The sequence below is a fragment of the Lepisma saccharinum genome, chromosome 23, assembly GCF_977018435.1.
Source record: "Lepisma saccharinum chromosome 23, izLepSacc3.1, whole genome shotgun sequence".
Classification (NCBI taxonomy): Eukaryota; Metazoa; Arthropoda; class Insecta; order Zygentoma; family Lepismatidae; genus Lepisma; species Lepisma saccharinum.
This window is the reverse complement of record NC_139251.1, coordinates 26,774,481-26,795,233: the sequence shown is the minus strand read 5'-3', so window position 1 is coordinate 26,795,233 and position 20,753 is coordinate 26,774,481. Positions and strand designations below refer to the sequence as shown.

At 39.1% G+C, this 20,753-nt stretch overlaps 1 protein-coding gene across 6 annotated transcripts in view; it reads right to left on the bottom strand.

Moving 5' to 3' along the window:
• The window catches only part of raw (NDT-like domain-containing protein raw), a 261,149-nt gene that overhangs the window by 47,076 nt on the left and 193,320 nt on the right, over nucleotides 1–20,753 (bottom strand). The window contains exon 1 of one of the 6 annotated variants that reach the window (XM_083144451.1): nucleotides 7,943–8,025. The exons of the other annotated variants lie outside the window; for them this stretch is intronic. The gene's annotated coding sequence lies outside the window, so the exon portion shown is untranslated. Of the gene's footprint in view, nucleotides 1–7,942; nucleotides 8,026–20,753 lie in introns of those variants that run through there. 6 annotated transcript variants of the gene reach the window in all.

The window sequence follows — 20,753 nt, the reverse complement described above, 5'->3', positions numbered from 1 at the left end:
GGAGCCTCTGCTCTCTCCTGCGCATGCGCGTTCCCCTGCATGCTCCGATGCCGCGTGGCGACTCCAATCGCACCCCTACATATCACGCTACGTTCTCCCATCGCGGCATCGGTATTATATAAACGATTACGTTGTTACGACGTTTCGTACCTTTTCATTTGATCAACCCTTGTATGTATGTATGTATGTATGTGTTTGTTGTTGTGTGAGCGGGGGGGGGGGGGGGGGGAGAGAGGTCGACAATATCATTATTAGCAAAATGTATATTTAAGGTCAAAACTAGTTGCTTATCTTTGTTGTACTGTCCCGACTGGATAAGATCGTTGTTCGTGTTGTGTGTGTGTGTATGTTGGGATATATATATATATATATATATATATATATATATATATATATATAATCCTCTTGAATTTGAATTTTGTTTAGATCTTTGATTTGGTTGGATTTGATATTTATTATTTAGCGATAATTTCGAGATGCGGATGGGTGATGATATGATGAAGGGACACTCACAAAGAATACCCAGGACCCCTCGCGTCGAAGGGAGCTGTGATAACGACTCCCAACGGAGGTCGGCTTAGATCTTTGAAGAATACACTTTTCCGAGTAGTCATTTTTATGTGGACATAATCCTCCAAGTAAAATAACAAACACATTGCCGGTGCTTATACAAAGTTTTTAAAAATTGGTAGAATTTCATTTTGCTGCTCCATATAGTCGTAAACACGCCGCTAGCTTTACGAAACAGCACTCACCCTGTGAGGGAAGAACTGTACAAGAAGTCCCAAAGGACAGAGTATCTCTTCAGATGTTGCTGTCAGATGTACAGTGTAGCTGCAGTAGGAACAATTGAGTTGTCGGTGATAATTTCGCACGAGCCTGCTACGCCATTGTGCGGTCGTGAATATCAAATTGACGCATCCTTTGTCGCACGGACATGGACCTGAAGAAATGCGTACGTGAACAGTGTATTTAATTGACGCAGATCTTTCTTTTTTTCAACTGCTGATGTCATAGTCATCGAGAATATACGTCTTCTCTCTTCTCGCACAGCTCATCTTCATAAGGTACTGCTGGACGTTTACCTCCGTCAGCAAAGTATTTTTTTAAAAAAAATAACCACCCTTTCTTATTCGAAAATACACAATATTATAAATTTCACACAGTAGAACACAACTATTATAAAATTATCCCAGGAAATTCTGAATGCAAAACTAGTACATTCACATCTTGAGAATGTGTAGCAGCTTCGGGCTTCAGTTCTGTCTGATATTCAGTGTTGCTGATATCGAGAACGTGGGGAGCTCTCCCGGTCCCATCCCCTTGTACCTTCATGTCACGGTGCAATGTTGTAATCTGTTCCAGCTGCAGTATTAATTGTCTTTCATAATTAACAAGAAATAGAGAATATAATCACAGAAAATGGGTAGGAATGAAATTTCAAGTCCCGACATTGGTTGGTTGGTTGATTGAAATTAAAATACTGGGTGATTTGGCACTAAGGCTATTTGCCCCCGTCACGACATACGATAAATCGATAAATATATGAAGGAGGTGTCTTAAATAAAACAAATATTGTTATTTAAAACTTACGTGGATACATTCCTTACCGGGAACGAATTTATAAGACTAAAATTTTCATGGGAGGGGCCTCTGAAGAAACCCTCCTCCATCCGCATACATTCAGTGACATGCCCTTATCTCCTGGTAACATTTAATAATAAAACAGGACGTAATTTTCTCAAAATTGCTGTTCTCCCGGGGTTTTTGTGCTGATTTATTGGTTCATTTGTTTCGCATTTGACATTATACCATTTTTTTTATGTGTGATTACATAGATTTATACTAAAAGTACCCAGTTTGTCCTGGTTACCAGAAGAAAAAAGGTGTACACATAAGTTCTTAGTGTTGAAGTTAGCTAGTGTTAGTAGACGAGTGTATGTTTAGGTGACAATTTAGGAGATTAAATGGAGAGGTCGTGGGAAATTTTCGGACAAGTGATCAGCCACGCTCGCTTCTCCAGAAGTGAACGCGGTTTACATGGGGCTTATTAGAATGTTAATGTAGGGTTATGTAAAGAATATGTATGGTCGTTGTAGGTTTGAAGGCTGGGTTTAGTTAGTTATTTGTTAATAGTTTATGGTATAAAACTATTGTCCGCAGGTGATCAATTATTGGGGTTATCCAGGAGGGTTCGTATGGATCAAAGTTAAAAGCGTCATATGGCCGTGTGCACGAACGAAGATCAAATTTTAAACTCGGATCGGCAAAGGATCACTGGAAGATTCCGTTGCACGAAAACGGTTCAACACTTGATCATGATCTAGGAACATCAAAACAAGTTTATCTTCTGATCGGCCATTCGCCAGCGTTTTGGTGGCTGATCCTGGTTCACGATACTGACGCTTCGACTGCAAGCAGTTGTTTTTGAATATAAAAAGAGCGGAAAGTGATATCGAGGGCGTGCAAATGCTCGAGATGTTGATTGATTGATTAACATCCGTTCAACTTTTACAAACGTTTGTAATTGTTACATTGTACATGTACAATTTGAATACAATGTTGATAATTTGAGAACTGTGTAAAAATTGCCAAAATAATAACAATAATTTGTGGTTCTGTGGTGCAAAGTCGTAATGTTTCTAAACACTGTACTTTCTATCCCAGAACACAAAACATATAGTATAAATGTCATAATATAACGTGCAAGTGCTAGGTAAATTAGAACAGAGCAATGTTACGATATTGCTACATGGTGTTGAAAATATGATTGTATAAATTTACGAAAATACACGTTACTGGCTATTTACACGATACGACAATATACACATATAAGAATTAAAAATTGAAAAATTCAAATACTTACCACAGTGCAGTAAGTAGCATCGAAATCGAATGCATTTCATAAGGCATTAAAGTCCCGTAGAAGAAGGTTCCATGCTTTCTCCTTCTCCTTTTGTGTTGTGCCGTTAGTTCTTTTTTAATATTATTTTGTTTTACACTCTACTACATATCCTTGTACTCGTCGACAAGGTTGATCAGCACATCTCTCAAATTCAGATAAGTTTGCAGCCCGAATTACTTTCTTCTCCTACATGTTGATACTTTAACACATCACACTACTCTACGCGGGTCTTGATTGTAATTTGTTTCAGCCAACCAATCAGGTATAGCCTTACATATTAATCTCGGATCAGTTGAACGGAATCTCGTGAACGAGGATTTTCGTTGGTGCAATGCAAATCTTTAAACAAAGTTCATTTAGAGTGGATTAAAATTGATCTCGTTCATCCGAACTTCGAAATAATCGGCGTTGGTGCACGCGGCCAATAGTTGGATTTCCCGGGATTAAGCATCGATAAATCGTACTCAGCACACTCCACAGAGGACCATCTGGCTGTGGGTCCAGACGTCATAGCCTCGTTAGCCCTCAAGGACGCACTTCCCAGAGGGTAATAATTTATTTCTCTGTGGACGGGTACTACGTGATTGACTTTTGGGTTCCTCAGAAGCTCATCCTTTACACGCCGAAATGTAGACCTTGGGAAACGCTACATAGAAAATGGGTGGAGTGGGGGTTCCCTGCCCCCAAATTAAATTCGAATACGACATGGAAACAAGTAGCACCAGGTTCCATTCTACCTGGGGCCTCGATTCGGTTCGCATCCCACTACAACGACCTGTTAAAACGTTAATCTTTTCACAGTCCAGAGACAACTATCATTTCTCCAGCCACTCACTTCCCCGTAACGAATGATACCAGCAAGCTGTCCGTGCTGATAACACAACCAGAAGCTGACAGGCTGATGAATTAAGCGCGGAAGTGTGTCCACACGGCTTTCACGAGACGGGAAGGGGCTAGATTGCAAATGACGCAGTTTAAAATATTTCCATATGTACACACTTTCAAGATTTCCATTATTAGCAACGCTTGAAGCGAGACTTCGTTAATTGTCATTCAGGAGGAAAGGCCGAGCGTGTTGACGGTGGCCAGTCTGCGTGGGCGCACCTGCTTCTGTCGTGGCCGCTGCTTTCTCGCCAAACAGGACACACACGTAATGCACTTTCCAACACATATGTATTTCTCCCCAACACACACATACACGCCATATCTGTGACATAATCGAAACCTTTCACGGACACTAATATACAAATTTAGACATTTTGATAAACATTAAAAATAATACAACTCGTAATTCAAAATCATATGTAGTGACGACACTGGAGGAGAGAGAGCAGTGGCTTGCCCAAGGGACGTTGGTGGGGGTCATAAGCCCCTCCCCCCCGACCAAGTATTCTTAAAAAAAAAACAAAAAAAAACATCAAAGGCAGGAAAAGATAAATAAATGACAACATACTATCAAAACAAGTGTACGTAACCCCTTCCTTTCGAAAATCCTGGCCATGCCTGGTATGGGCGGCGAACACCCCCTACTCAACCCCTTACCACCCTCCAACACTCAAGAAAACTAAATAAAATGCCTTTTTTTAAAAGCTCAGATATGCATTATTTAAGCAGGTGGGGTACTAAATTAGACTACACAAAGGACAAAGTTTAGAAGGACCAAAAAATGTTTCTGGCTAACCAAACAAATGATTGATTGATTTGAATTATTTTACTTCGCTTTTCTGCCACTTTTGGCTAATCGCGGAGATGAGGATGAAATTGATTAAGGGACAATCACAAACACACATGGGACAGCACAGAACACAAAAAGATTGACAAAGCATGTTTTGATAATTCGAACAAAGGAAGTTATTTTCTGTGTATGCCTCCCCACTCATATTTTCTGGCGCTTCCTTGCCCGGCTATTTCGATTATAAAAGCATGAAGATGTGAGAAATCGTGCACAAGTATTTTAAATGAAAAAGACAATGAAGCCGTGTTAATTTTTATAAGTTGATGCACAGTATTCCAACTGCTCTACTACTGTTTGTTAAGGAAACGCACTTTTGTTTTCAGAGTTAATTTGTTTTCGATCTGTCCCAAGCGAGTACACGTTGATTTATTTTACTTCGCTTTTCTTGCCTCTTTTGGCTAATAGCGAAGATGAAGGTGGGGAACATCCATGCCCAGGCCGGGATTCGAATCTGGGGTTGCTGTGCTAACCACTCCGTCACGGAAGTCGGCTAACACTACTGGAGTTAAAGCTCAACCACAACACAGTTTGTCAAAGAGGAGTAAAAGGTGTCCATACACCGAAGAAAACAATCACTTGTTTTGTGATCAATTTCATGTAACCACCATTCAACATCACTCGGAACGTAAGATAACGAGAACAGAGTTCGGGGGGGTTTACGCAGAATTTACCATCTTGGGGAGAGGGTGTGTGTGAGGTTGTTTTCAATTAGGGTGTCCATAATTGGCGTTTTGAGACACAATAGGGAGGGGGGGGGGGGGTTAGGCACTGTCCAAGTCTACCACTCGGCCACCAAAGCTTCAACCCTCCGTCTTCAGACTCTTAAGTGATAACCAGACAACGGATTTCCTATGCACTAAAAAGTGTTAGATATGTAAATATATTTAGTTGTTTTAATCAAAATATGGAATTAAATATGAAAGATTGCAATTTTCATTACGCAGCGCTTACCTAGCTAAATAAAATAAATTACATTACAGACTTAACGTACATGAATTAAATGTGAAGCAACATTCAAATACAAAATGTGCTGTATTTTTTGGTGCCAAACCAATGGAATATCAAACTAAGCGATGAAAGGTGAAAATGCTACTGTTTACTGTTGTCTCTAGGGATGGACGATATCGAAAATTTGAAATCGCGATATATCGTCACAGACGATACGATACGATATTTTTCCGTACCGTGATATCGGCGATATATCGTCAAATATCGTGACGATATATTGCCTACACAATATATATCGTCAAATATCGTGCCGATACATCGCCTACACGATCGTCAAATATCGTGACGATACATCGCCTACACGATCGTCAAATATCGTGACGATACATCGCCTACACGATCGTCAAATATCGTGACGATACATCGCCTACACGATCGTCAAATATCGTGACGATACATCGCCTACACGATCGTCAAATATCGTGACGATATATTGCCTACACAATATATATCGTCAAATATCGTGCCAATACATCGCCTACACGATCGTCAAATATCGTGACGATACATCGCCTACACGATCGTCAAATATCGTGACGATACATCGCCTACACGATCGTCAAATATCGTGACGATACATCGCCTACACGATCGTCAAATATCGTGACGATATATTGCCTACACAATATATATCGTCAAATATCGTGCCGATACATCGCCTACACGATCGTCAAATATCGTGACGATACATCGCCTACACGATCGTCAAATATCGTGACGATACATCGCCTACACGATCGTCAAATATCGTGACGATACATCGCCTACACGATCGTCAAATATCGTGACGATACATCGCCTACACGATCGTCAAATATCGTGACGATACATCGCCTACACGATCGTCAAATATCGTGCCGATACATCGCCTACACGATCGTCAAATATCGTGACGATACATCGCCTACACGATCGTCAAATATCGTGACGATACATCGCCTACACGATCGTCAAATATCGTGACGATACATCGCCTACACGATCGTCAAATATCGTGACGATACATCGCCTACACGATCGTCAAATATCGTGACGATACATCGCCTACACGATCGTCAAATATCGTGACGATACATCGCCTACACGATCGTCAAATATCGTGACGATATATTGCCTACACAATATATATCGTCAAATATCGTGCCGATACATCGCCTACACGATCGTCAAATATCGTGACGATACATCGCCTACACGATCGTCAAATATCGTGACGATACATCGCCTACACGATCGTCAAATATCGTGACGATACATCGCCTACACGATATACATATATTGCCAAAATATCGTAACGATATATCGTCTAGTTGATATCGCCTGGGCGATATTTTTTCAATAGAGTTGCATTAACTGAAACTGCATTGAATATGAAAGTATATTTAAATATGCAATGGATTTCACAGCGAAAGCTCGAGCATACGTTCTCTCAACATGTTGACAAGAATGTTAGAATATGGGATGCAGTGTCAAGATTTAAAATAATCACAGTACAAAACTAAGAGAATACAGCTGAACGGAAAGCGGTATTTAACACATGGGAAAATGAAATAATGATATGAACATGTGGCGAATATATCGGAAAATATGGAGATTTAGGTAAAAATCACCGAAATATGTAAAAGTGACGATTTCGAGCTTGCATTACACAATTCGCAAAGATAAAACACAATAACAGGATCATATGAAGATGTGTACTTGCGTACAAACCCGTTCACTGATTATTACTAATATTAATTCAAGATCACGTAATACTGGACAAGCTAATCTTGACTGGAACTACACTTCAAATTGGAAAACGAATCCTTGTGCTATGGGTCGGAATCGAATCTGAAAGCCCTTGATCGCATGGGACAGCATTACTACTGCACTATATCGGGGAGACCTGACTAATAATTGGGTACCAATTATATACATTTATAATAGCGTAATAATAATAATGATTTGCGTACACTGTCCCAAATATTCCCCAGGATCACTACACAAATATTTGGTCACTTTGGGTTGAAATTTACCCTTACACTGACCAGGCAAAAAAAAATTAAAATAAACCACTGATAATAATAAGGTATTAGTGTTGAAAGTACGATAAGAATGTCGACGATATTTAAATGCCGCAGCAAAAAAAAAAAAAAAAAAAAAAAAAAAGGTTTGTAATAGCAGCTCTATACAAGAAATCAAATCACAGTATTTACATAACGTTCATGGTCATATTCTGACCCTCTTCCAAAATAAAGTTAGACGACGATATTGAACGTGTTTTACGAAAAAAAGCTGGTTGCAAAACTCCCTACCTTGACGATCGAGATCGTGTGTCGTGTTCGTGCAGTCATACCGACTGCCACTCGCGCCAGCTTTGGCCCAGCGATCAGCCAAGACTGAGAGGCAGCTCAAGCCTTCCGCCCAGCACACACTGCGACTACCCTACCGAAGTTTAAAAAGATGACGTCATCACTAAACATTCCGACGCGGCGTATCCGTCAAGAGGGGGGGGGGAGGCGCAGCGGTGGCAGCTGGAGGGATTTTTTCTTCTTCATAACACGGCGTCTCAAGGGGAGACTTTTTCTTCCGAAAGTGCAAAAATCAAGGTGGGAAAAAATTGACGTAACCTCTTGCCGGTGGGTAACGTCACCGCCTTGGGTTCACGGTTCGACATCCGGTGGAGGCACATAGTGGTTCGAATCCCACTTTAAACTGTGGATCCGGTCACGACTACCCTATATGTGCATAAAGTGCACTTTGAGAAAAACCCTGTCGCCTAAGTCGAATCCGTTCAGACAAAATCTGCAGCCTATTTTGTACAGTGTCTCTCAAAAGTTTTAGGACAACGACATTTTAAACTATGCAACCCAATTTACACAAGGCGTTGGTGGGTTGCATGTAGAGCTAGGCTCAATTTCAGGGTTGCCACATGCACAATAGATATTTATAAAATACGCGAAAAAAAATAAAAACAAGTATTATTGTATAAAAGTATTAAAAATATCACTATTATATCGCATGTGACAAAATTCCTTCTCAAAGGAAAAAAAAAGGTTTTCTAGTATTTGATCGCTGATGAGTCTACAGAAAGGAAAAGAGGTGAGAGAAAACGAGAGGTGACAAAGGACAGGAGAAAGAGAGGATAGACGAGGAGAGGAGATGTAGTGAGGAGAATGGAAAAAGATTCTAGGAGAGATGAGCAAAGAAGATAAAAGAGAAGAAAAACGAGATGAGAGAAGAGGAGACGAGAAGAGGGGAGTGGAGAGTAGAGTAAAGGAGAGAAAAAGAGAAGAACGAAAAGAGGAGGAGAAAAGTGCAGTCGAGTCGGAAATCTAAGACAGGAGAGGAGATGAGATGAGTGGGATGGAGATAAGATGCGAGAAAAGTAGGGAAGGCGATTTGAGAAAAAAGCAGAGCAGAAGGAGGGAAGAGAAGAAGGAGAAGGAGAAATAAGGAAAACAGAAGGGACTGAAGAGAAGAGGTAGTTGCAGAAAATATCGTCTCAGCGTCAAGAATTGATGCATTGGTCAAATTGTCGACATGAAACATTCAATAACATTTTGAAATGTATTGGAGAATGTATTAGATCGGTGCGAAATGCCTTTTGGCTTAGTTCAGAGCAAGGTAAAAATCTTCCATGTAAGATCTTTGATTTTACCTGCAATTATACCACTAAAAGCATGAATGTAATTTTAATATTTATAAGAATTATCCAATTTTTGTCCACTTCTCGGTTCGTTGAAATGGAGATTTTGTAATTTAATATTTCCCCTCCCCGCATCGTTAATTCCAAACTGAATTATTCCGTTTCACACGGCGTGGACAATGAACACAATGGGATAGGTCTAAAACTTACGAAAATTTTCTGCCACCGGAAGGGTTTGAACCTACGACCATCAGATTGACAGTCCTGAACGGTAAACACTACCCTACAAACTTTCGCTCCTGAAAGTAAGTAGAAGGAGCTGACCAATGTGAAATGTAGATGCAACTCTCCTCCTACATGTAATGTGCAAATAATACTTGTTTGTAACAAAGGAAACGAAGGTAGTACGACTCGGCGAAAACATTTAATGGAGAATTGCACATGATGAGAACTTTTCATTCGATATTTGCGGATGTATCCTTGCATTGAACTCGAGTGGGAAAAGGGGTGGTAAATTAGTATGTCCTGAATTGCACAAATATAAATAGTTATTTCATTAATATTTTTCAATGTCTTTGAATGTCGTTAGAGAATCATAATTCACGATCTTTTACATAAAAAATATCCCTTTGAACGTGTGTCAAATCATTTATTTGTTTATTTTTTTATAAATTCCATATTACAAATAATGTCACCATGCTCTTGTTTATAGAACGGGACTTAAAAAAAAAAAGCAAAAGAACCCCTTACATGGAGGATCGAACCTGCGACCGCTAGCAACCCAATCGAGAACACTAACCAATACACCATGCCGTTACCTTCGATTGAAACAACATTTTTTAAGTATTCTGTCCCTCCAGTATTGTAAATGTCGTTGGGTATACATGTAGATGAACTTTTACTTTAATTTGAATTGCTTTCTTGTAGTATAGCACATATCTTCGAGAAATAATTTTCGAAGTGATGAAGAAAAACGGGAATATTGGTAGTTGTAAAATGCGAGTTATTTCTTCTAACTTATTATTGTGATTAGACATTATTAATGGGAAATATCTAGAGGCTTGAACATTGGAGGACGATATTATTTTCCTGTGATACTGCAACGGACGAAATGCTTGTTTACTGACGCAAGTCTCGTGTTCAGAACAGTCTTATGAAATGTATTTGCTGTTCCGTAAGGTAACACGAAATAATTACACCGTTTGCGAACTAACAAATCTGCGCAACGTTAGACGTAAACAGGCGGAAAATTTTATTCATAAAATCACTTCACATTTGACAGTATTAGTCAAGAGAGACTCGTGGAACACTGTGTTAAGGTGCTGGAGTAAATCCTTCTTATTTTTCTTCCTGGAAGAACAACAATTTTTAAAGTAGAGTAAGAGTCGTTCTGCTCTTTCTTATTTCTTTTCAATTCTTCCACATTACTTTAATTGGGTTAAAAATAAATAAAAATATTGCTTGCATTTCTGTCATTGACGCAGACCAGGCCCGTACGCAAGATTTCTTTGAGGGAGGGGCCAGGCCCAAATATATATATATATATATATATATATATATATATATATATATATATATATATATATATAAAAGAGAGAGAGAGACAGATATTACAAGATAGTTCAAATAGTGCGAGCGCCATTGAAAAGTCATGATAATTCTATGTTTAGAAAATAATATATTTATAAATTAAATGTTGCGTACTAGGAATTATTATTACAATAAAGAACATGTCTAATTGTGAGTTAAGAAAAAAAAACAATAATAAAGAAACATTCTCGCATCACGATTGCAGTTCGAAAAAAGTCGGAACAGGGATTGAAAGTAACGCACTGTCCTGACTAAATCGGTGAATCTGACGTCTGCTAGCCTTGCATTATAAAACTAAAACCATCCAATATTGCAGCGTGAAGACTTTTGCGCAAGAAACAGGTTCATTTATGTAAAAAACAAAATTGAAATTTTTACACATTTCTAAAATCAACATTTAAATATTTCAGGGTTCGAGGGGGGCATAAACCCCATGCCTTCCTGAGTACTGGTCAGACGTAGACAGTGGGAGAGAAATTTTGGAGAATCTCTCTATTAAATTATTCCAACCTATGCTCAGATAGGTTTATTGACAATCGTGAACATTTTGTTTAATAGACAATATTTGGTTTTAAACGACTGGAGAACATTGGTCTAATTTTCTTTCGTGCCCTTTTGAGAGAATATATACTTCTACAATAGCAATCGCGTTCGGAAACGGTGAAAAAAAATAACTTGGTTTTCAAAGGCAGACAACCTTGGTAGCGTAGCTTGCTCGCGTTCAAAGTGACTCACTCACGCTATTCAAGGCCGCTTCTTATCGCAAAACACTGTCCGTCGATGCACAGTGTCTGCACCCAGCAAGTTACAAGTGACCAGAGTCGAATTTAAAAGAGAATCTGAAGAATGATAGATTTCATCAGAGGCGGCTAGGTGGGCACTAGCTAAACATGCAATAGTTTAAGTGGTAATATCTGACAAACAAGAAACCTTATTGAATAAGTATTGGGATAGTAATACGTGTATCCGCTCCTTTTTAACAATGTAAGCTCGAAGACAATCTGTATTCCATTTGTTTATATTGGCAACTTGGTCAACCTGAGGTTATTATAAGGAACTATTTCGTAGATGTTCATGTAACCGATATAAAATTACAAATAAAATATATTCACAAGCTTAGATATACTAACAACGAAGAAATAAATTCAGAGTTAAATTTCAAATGCATGTGTATAGAGTAATTCTAGAAGTACAGAGCTATATCAGAGTAGTGGACTTCTTTTTGCAGGATAACGTTTACCATATTGACGCGACAGAATAATTAAAAACTGTTGCTCCAAGGGAAATAAAGGGGTAGTGTATTGGTTAGAGTTCTTGAAAGTATTGATTGCGGTCCCAGGTTCGATCCTCCATACAAGGGGTTCTTTTGCTTTTTTTTAAATCCCCTTCTATTAAACAAGTGCATGGTAACATTATTTGTAATAACAGTGTATAGTGGCTACTTTGTTCTGCATATGGAATTTATAAAAAAATAAACGATTTGACACACGTTCAAAGGGATATTTTTATGTATAAGATCGTAAATTATGATACTCTAACGATAACTGTGTACTGCTTCAAGACATTGACAAATATTAATGAAATAACTATTTATATTTGTGCAATTCAGGACATACTAATTTACCACCCCTTTTCCCACTCGAGTTCAATGCAAGGATACATCCGCAAATATCGAATGAAAAGTTCTCATCATGTGCAATTTTCCATTAAATGTTTTCGCCGAGTCGTACTACCTTCGTTTCCTTTGTTACAAACAAGTATTATTTGCACATTACATGTAGGAGGAGAGTTGCATCTACATTTCACATTGGTCAGCTGCTCCTACTTACTTTCAGGAGCGAAAGTTTGTAGGGTTGTGTTTACCGTTCAGGACTGTCAATCTGATGGTCGTAGGTTCAAACCCTTCCGGTGGCAGAAAATTTTCGTAAGTTTTAGACCTATCCCATTGTGTTCATTGTCCACGCCGTGTGAAACGGAATAATTCAGTTTGGAATTAACGATGCGGGGAGGGGAAATATTAAATTACAAAATCTCCATTTCAACGAACCGAGAAGTGGACAAAAATTGGATAATTCTTATAAATATTAAAATTACATTCATGCTTTTAGTGGTATAATCGCAGGTAAAATCAAAGATCTTACATGGAAGATTTTTACCTTGCTCTGAACTAAGCCAAAAGGCATTTCGCACCGATCTAATACATTCTCCAATACATTTCAAAATGTTATTGAATGTTTCATGTCGACAATTTGACCAATGCATCAATTCTTGACGCTGAGACGATATTTTCTGCAACTACCTCTTCTCTTCAGTCCCTTCTGTTTTCCTCATTTCTCCTTCTCCTTCTTCTCTCCCCTCCTTCTGCTCTGCTTTTTTCTCAAATCGCCTTCCCTACTTTTCTCGCATCTTATCTCCATCCCACTCATCTCCTCTCCTCTCCTGTCTTAGATTTCCGACTCGACTGCACTTTTCTCCTCCTCTTTTCGTTCTTCTCTTTTTCTCTCCTTTACTCTACTCTCCACTCCCCTCTTCTCGTCTCCTCTTCTCTCATCTCGTTTTTCTTCTCTTTTATCTTCTTTGCTCATCTCTCCTAGAATCTTTTTCCATTCTCCTCACTACATCTCCTCTCCTCGTCTATCCTCTCTTTCTTCTCTCCTCTACTTTTCGTCTTCTCCTTTCGCTTTCTCTTTCTCCTGTCCTTTGTCACCTCTCGTTTTCTCTCACCTCTTTTCCTTTCTGTAGACTCATCAGCGATCAAATACTAGAAAACGTATTTTTTTCTTTGAGAAGGAATTTTGTCACATGCGATATAATAGTGATATTTTTAATACTTTTATACAATAATACTTGTTTTTATTTCTTTCGCGTATTTTATAAATATCTATTGTGCATGTGGCAACCCTGAAATTGAGCCTAGTTCTACACGCAACCCACCAACGCCTTGTGTAAATTGGGTTGCATAGTTTAAAATGTCGTTGTCCTAAAACTTTTGAGAGACACTGTACCATGAAGTTCGTTTGTTATTAAAAATTGCGAGTCAATTTTATTCACTGGGCTAATTGGGGTGAAACTACAGTTAAAAATTGGGAATCGAAGCAGAAAAAACTAGATTACAAGGCGGGTTTTGCCTGTAACTAGTTTGATTTTTGTTTGAAGTCGCTTTCCTGCTACTTTTGGCTAATCGCGACGAAGAGTGATATGATAAAATTGATTGACACCTCACAGAACACCCAGGCCAGGATTCGAACCCAGAGACCCCTGGCGGCGTAGCGCGCTGTGGAACCACTCCGCCACGAACGTCTGGTTATTGCCTTGTGAAATAACTGAATTGTAATTTTGTATCCAATTTTTTAAAACTTATTTCATGTATGTAGTATTATTTTTTTCTATGTTGTTTTGAGTATGTGTTTAGCTTCGAATCCACTAATGCAAAGATACGCTATGGGACTGTGTGCACGTCATCCCTCGATTACAGGGTCACGTTACGTTACGTTCTCATTGAGCCACTTGAGTAGTCCTGAGATGTTGTTTTAAAATATGTGTATTGAATACTTATTGACTGATCGATTGATTTATTTTAATTTACTTCGCTAATCGCGACGATGAAGATGACTGATATACTATTATGAAATTTAATAAGGGACACTTACAAAGAACACCCATGACCAGATCGGGATTCAAACCCGGGACCCCTGCGTATTGCATACTTATATTGTGTAAAACCTGTCGAGATTCGAACCTAGTACCTTTGGTGGTGGTGATAGTGAGTCGTTACCGGGATGGCACGGACTACATTACGTTAACAACTTCTGGCCTCCGTGGCGGAGTGGTTAGCACAGCGTGCTACGACGCCGGGGGTTCCCGGGTTCGAATCCATTGGCATGGGTGTTCTTTGAGAGTCTGTCCCCCTTCATTAATTTAATCAAATCATCACTAATCCTCATCTTTGCGATTAGCCAGAAGTGCGAAGAAAAATAAACCAAATCAATCATTCATTACTCTAGGACCATGATAAAATTCAAGTATAATTACCGGTTTTCAAGGCGAATTTAAAAAAAGGCTACAAGCACATGTTTTTTTTCTATTTCAACCTTACGTATTACCGCCTCTCATCACCCACACAAATATATTAGCAATATAAAGGGCATGTGTGATTCCAATGTATCCAAAAATTCTAATTAAATTAACACCATCTTCAAGTTATCTTATCTTCCATCTGCCAGATATTGTTCTGCAAAGGACACTAACAAAATAAACTGACTGAGATAATTCTGTATTATTTTCAACGCAGCTTTCTTTTCTTTCCTCAATAAATATAAAAACTAAATTGTGAAGAACATGCCTCAGAGCATTTATAAATTCAATGGGATTTGGATTAATAAAAGTTGTAATTTTTCACGTCTACTAAGAAAAATTCAGACTTCCAGGAATTCCTGGTGATGAACAACTGTCGAGATCCTGTATCAGATACTCATAGATTTGAGGCTGATTGAGTCCCAGAGCTGCTTGCGCAGGGACACAAACAGAATGAAATTCTTACCAGAAATCATCCCTCCGAGAATCGAACCCGCAACGTCCCACCCGGCAAAAACAAATCTCCAGACTTTACCAGGCCACTTTAAAATTACATTTCCAGTTAATTCTGTAGTGATTCAACATGATGATAAAGTTTTTTAAGTACTGACCAGCTTTTGTTATTCAAGAGAATAAAGTTAACATTATTCAAGATTTATATAACATTTTCTACATGGAACGTGTTCCCACCAAAAAGCTGGTTGAAGAAGTGGAATTTTTATTCTTAAATCCTGACAAGTAAACAAAACACTCCATTTCCATGTTTTTCCCCCTTTTTTCACTCATAGCTTGATTATCAAGACTTTTACAGGCATTCTGATCTGTATCTCTTCTGCCTTACGCCAGCCACTCCTACCGACTCGGCCACCCAGCTGTTCTACTCCTTGAAGGGGATTTCTTCCCTTCTGCGAGGGAAATTTGTAGAGATAAGGGGTTACCAACACTGCTGATGCGGGATGTGCACATTCACACTTGCACGCACACTCATATATATATATACATACACACACATGTGTACCTCAAACAATGAACCCAAGCATTGGCTATCGCTGGGGAAAGGTCGACTCCCTTCGAACACCTCTTTCATTCTAGAGTGAGGGACTTTTCTGAAATAGCGAAATGTTGCAGTTACTCACTCCCTTGTAAGCAGGGTATCTTGTTTCACACCTTCTGCTACACGGTGTGGTATTTGGGGAGTGGAGGAGTGTCCAATGACTTCTTGGAAAGCGTCAGTTATGGCGGTTATCTACCTCTCCTGGCAGATCGGACGAATTGTTGCAATGGATGACGTAACTAACGCCTTACCAGGTTTCAAACTTGGGATGCCTGATTTGATTTTTGTTATTTAGTGTCGCCTCTTCTGCCACTTTTGGCTAATCGCAACGATGAGGACGAGTGATGATATGATGATAGTGATGAAGGGACGCTCACATGTGCAGACCGGTATCGAACCCGACACCCCGGACGTCGCAGCGCGTTGTGCTCACCACTCGTCAAGGAGGTGGGCTCAAATCTAGGATGGCTTTGTATTTTAATACAAAATTAAAATTATTGTTATTATTATTATTATTAGAGTGTGCTAAATACCCCGCCATGGAAGCTGGTTTAGAAACTATCAGATGGAGACCAAAACTATATTATTATACAGAGTGTTCCGTTCAAACCTCCCACAGTTCAATTCATCATTGCTAAAAGTTTATGAAACATAATGGAATGTGAGTGGTACTAGAGTCGTTTTCACGTTCAGAAGACACAACGGCGCTTATGGAGAAACCGCACAGTGTTGCCAATACAGCGCTAGCTCATGTCGCCGGGAAATGATGACCTTCCTTCACAATGAAGGTGTTACATATTTTGTATATATAATGATAATTATATGTAATTATTAATATTAATATTATACTGTGAACGTTACAGTTACCCTTTTTACTATGATCCATTGCGTTCACTACACACGCGAGTGTAATGCACGAATATGACACTTCAGAAATCACTTAAAAAAGTAAAAATCACTGAGAGCTCACACAACTGAAAACACTTTTTCGGGAGAGGGAAAAAGTCTAAACAGACCAAAGTAGATCTCTCACTCAAGTAAGGGGAACCTGGCACATGGGTTAAATTTAAGTTGCAACCCAAACAAACATGAGTTATTGCCCACGTGAACTGATAAGACGTGAATGACTCAAGAAGGCATGTCATATTTCTACCTTGAAGCCCCATATTTTGTCACGTGTTGGAAAGCCTTTCAAAGGTTAATATGGTGTCTATGAATGTATGTGTACGTTGGAAACTGAAAGGTGATCTTCATTTCAGTATTAATGTCGACAGTAATGTAAACGAAAACAACGTGTATTTGCAACAGCACTAATGTTGCTCACAACAGCAGCATTGGAAATAATTGTCAATTTTTAAATTTAAGTAATTTCAATTCTATTATAACAAACTGCATGAAGTTCATATTTTTACTGAATGGAAATAAAATAACATCTCGAAAACTTGGTGGTGATTAGCCGGAATGCTGCGGTGAGTCGGCTCAAGATGGCCAGACAACGTCTCCTTACTTCGCGCGCGGTTCAGGTTAAAAAGAAACTCCAAATGCATGGAAGTAATATTTCTGGGAACTTTTGAGTGGTTATAAAAAATAATTTCATTATTTTCTCCACAACTTTGTCGCTGGAAGTTTTTACTTGGAATTACAGAACAAAAAATGGCCAGCGACGACATTTTCTACTGCACGAATATAAAAAATCTCCACATACTTTATTTGAATATTTTTAATGTAAATATGCTTTAAAGTATTGATAAATTCTGAGTACCACCATCACCTATGACAATTAAAAAACAGTGTCAATTTTTTTAATAATGAATGCTTCAATTTTACGGCATGTTTCAACGTTAGGAATGAAAACAATGTAAAAATTGTGTTTTCACAGAAAATTTGCGTTTTTAATTTATCTAAAATTATGTAAGCAAGTTACCAGTTTTTTGTGTTCACCATCGTATTCTCTAGAAAATTTCCTGCAAAACTGCAGGTACCGATTTTACTTAAGCTAAATTTGTAAATCCAGAAATTTGACAACAGCGCGCTCGTATTTTCCATAAGAAAAGCATTGCCCATAAGAGCCCATTGTGTCTTCTGAACGTGAAAACGACTCTAGACGAAAGAGAAACTCAAAGATTTCATTGCATGACCTCGGAGTTCACCGTTCTCTCACTATGCAGCGCCACAATCGCATAAAGCACAATGGCGACTTCGTAGCAGCGCGCGCACTCTGTATTCTGGTATGGAGAGACCAAATCAATCATTGCAGTGCAAAGAAATTACCGGAGAGAATAGGGAGGTGAAGCACCTAATGGGAAAACCATTAAGGCATGGTGTGCAAAGTTTTTGGCGACTGGAAGTGTTCCAGTCGCCAAAAACTTTGCACACCATGCCTTAATGGTTAAACAATCTGGAGGTTCTCAGATTGGATATTATTCGTGCTACAAACTGTGCACACATAGAGGTGTATTAGAGTTCAGTGTAGAGGTGTATTCGTGTTTCGTGCTTCATGCAATAAAATTCTTTGAGTTTCTCCTTCGTCTAGTACCACTCGCAGTTCATTAGGTTTCATAACCTTTTAGCAATGATGAATTGAAATGTGGGAGGTTTGAACGGAACACCCTGTATTGCAAATTATGTATGTATGTGTGTGTGTGGGAGGGGGGGACTATGTTTCATTAATGTCTCAGGTTAAGACCACACAGTGGAGTTTTTAGAGGGTTAGGTTACTGCTACTGAACCAATCATCCTAAAATTCCCAAATTTGAGCAAAGTTAAATACAAATACAGGATGGACCAAAAGTCGCAATACATAGGAAAAATAAATACAGGGTGGACCAAAAGTCGCAATACAGAGGGAAATAGAATTTTGTTTTTAAGTTTCCATATTTATTTATGTTTTAACGTGTTCTTTTCTAATGCGTGTTCATCAAGAGTGGGAGGAATGTATTGCAAACCAATGGTAACCACGTAGAGCATAGTATATGAATACATTTTTTCTTATCATAACATATTTATTTTTCCTATGTATTGCGACTTTTGGTGCACCCTGTATACTCATACATCGAAATGGACATTATGTATATAATGACAAAAGATGAAATATTTCGTTTCGTGTTTAGTTTTAAATCTCTTTTAGCGCATATCACATGTTACACTGTCGCAACAAAGTTTTTCATCTTGCCTATCTCCCAACATGTCCACTTCTACATACTAAAACCAAAAAGGGGGTCAGGACAATTCCCCTCTACAAACACAACAGCTATAAAGAGATGGGAGAAAAGACAGGAAAAAAGAATACGAATTTGCCACACTACTCGCACGAGTCGACGTGGCAACATTGCAAAAACCCTTCTTGTAGAAATCGAATATTACGTCATCGCCCCCTGACTTGAAACTTCTCCAGACAAGACAACGGACCCCAGAGGCAAGAGAATCTTACAGCAGTGGGGGAGGGGGGAGTCCTTCCACCTGTTGCCAGAAACGAAATAATCCGGTACGTGCTTCACAGGTGAACTGCGTTTCTTTAGTGAACATGAAATAAACACGTAGTGACGTGAAGTGTTACGCGTTTACATGTAAACAAAGATGATCGACATCTTTGATTCAGGGGGGATGCAGTCCCTTCGAGGAGAGGTTACGGAGTGGTGGGGTGCCTTTTTATTAAATTATATTAAGTTGCTGAAGAAAAGTTTAAATATGATCTTTCCCCTTGACTTCTGTTGAAATGAGCGAGATCTCTCTTGTGTAAACGTCTCCCCGATGGCGTAGTGGTAACGTCATCGCATTGTAATATAGAGGCTTCGGATTCGATGTCCGCTGGAGGCCCATATTGATTCGGATGTCACTTTAAAGCAGTAGGACCAGTCCCGATAAGACTTTTTGGGCATAAATTACACTTAAAAAGAAACTGCAATCGATCTCTTGTGTAAAAGTTTGAACGCGATTCTCCCTCTAGGCTGCTGTTCAAATCAGCGAGATATCACTTGGGTCAGAGTTTGAACGTGATTCTTCCTCAAGGCTCCTGTTCAAATCGGCGAGATATTACTTGCGTAAAAGTTTCAACGTTATTCTTCCTTTCGGCTCTTGTTCAGACAGTCAAGAATTCACGCGAGCGTTGACAGACACATGGTAAACTTTTGTCCCTACTAAACAACTTTAGGGACGGACACGAAATCCAAACGACAAATATTCGGATTCGGGAGGCTCGAGTTCGATTCCCGGGCCTGGGCGATCTCTGGCAGGAATGTTCTTCGGCTCACACAGCCTCTAAATGGCTATCTTCCGGGTGGGGGGGGGGAGAGGTGTGTAATCACAAAACTATTTTTCATGTAAATGGGTCGCCAATACTAGGCACATGCTGCCTGCGTCGGTTTACAAATTTTAGACCTGCTAGTGTTGCCAGCTAAGGTGATATGTCCACAAAATGACACTCTTCCACTTAACCCACATAATCGCCAACACACTAACATGGCATCAGTCATAAGACGCCTAATTATGGCCCTTCGATAGTTTATTGCATATTTTTCTCGCTTATGTTGATTAATTTATAGAATTTCCTGTATGTAGTAAACTGACAATGTCAATGGATGAGGTTTTATAATGCAGAAACACTGTGTGAATATCTCTTACGGTTGTCATGGTTACAAGCATCAAAGTTTGGGTTCTGCGACACTTGAAACACACTGTATACGCGACCACCGCAATGGTTGAGATCGAGAATGCGTGGAGCCCTTGACAGGAGAGAACTTTACCTTAAAAACTTCACACG